This window comes from Trypanosoma cruzi (genome assembly GCF_000209065.1).
Source record: "Trypanosoma cruzi strain CL Brener chromosome Unknown tcruzi_1047053420645, whole genome shotgun sequence".
Taxonomy (NCBI): Eukaryota; Euglenozoa; class Kinetoplastea; order Trypanosomatida; family Trypanosomatidae; genus Trypanosoma; species Trypanosoma cruzi.
The window spans coordinates 1-968 of record NW_905106.1 but is presented as its reverse complement, the minus strand read 5'-3'; the positions used below and the strand labels follow the sequence as shown (position 1 = coordinate 968).

At 59.0% G+C, this 968-nt stretch overlaps 1 non-coding gene across 1 annotated transcript; it reads left to right on the top strand.

Moving 5' to 3' along the window:
• Positions 1 to 210: 210 nt before the first annotated feature.
• On the top strand, positions 211 to 320 carry Tc00.1047053420645.10. Its single transcript, XR_008254168.1, has one exon. It is a non-coding gene; the product is annotated as a 5S ribosomal RNA (M5) (ribosomal RNA).
• Positions 321 to 968: the final 648 nt, after the last annotated feature.

Here is a 968-nt window from a genome sequence, read left to right as displayed (position 1 = left end):
GCTCGCAGGGCCCTTTTCCGGATTTTGCCATGAAGCCTCCGGACGCCTCGCTTCCCCACATGTGGCGCGGAAACTGCGTCAGTAATTTTTCTTTTTTGCTGCGGCGCCCGCGCGCTCGGAGAGCCCACCCACCGCCCGCCCCGGCCCGGTGAAGAAGCGACTGGCGGCGCGCGGTGGCGGAAAAAAAAAAAAATAGTGGGAAGGGTACGGCACCCCGGGTTCCAGCGCCATCACTGATCGCCGTACTAACGAGGCCTGTGGCCGCTTAACTTCACAAATCGGACGGGATGTGGTGCACTCGGCCAAGTATGGTCGTACCCGGCGACGCGCCACGCGATGCGCAGCCGCCCGCCCGCCGGCGACAGGCAAGCCACGGAAGAGCCGCGGGAGATGATGAAAATAGAAAAAAAAACGGTAGGAAAAAAGGCAAGAACAAATTTAAAAATGAAGCTCCGCAGGCCCTTTTCCGGATTTTGCCATGAAGCCTCCGGACGCCTCGCTTCCCCACATGTGGCGCGGAAACTGCGTCAGTAATTTTTCTTTTTTGCTGCGGCGCCCGCGCGCTCGGAGAGCCCACCCACCGCCCGCCCCGGCCCGGTGAAGAAGCGACAGGCGGCATCGCGAAAGCAAAAACAATTATAATGATTTTTCTACCTGATGATGCCGGCCACCTCAACCTAGTGCCAGGGTCTTGCGGTCTTCGCGAGAAGGAAAATAAGCATCTAGCGCCCTTCCTCGGAGTGCGTGGATGTGGTGCACTCGGCCAAGTATGGTCGTACCCGGCGACGCGCCACGCGATGCGCAGCCGCCCGCCCGCCGGCGACAGGCAAGCCACGGAAGAGCCGCGGGAGATGATGAAAATAGAAAAAAAAACGGTAGGAAAAAAGGCAAGAACAAATTTAAAAAGGAAGCTCCGCAGGCCCTTTTCCGGATTTTGCCATGAAGCCTCCGGACGCCTCGCTTCCCCA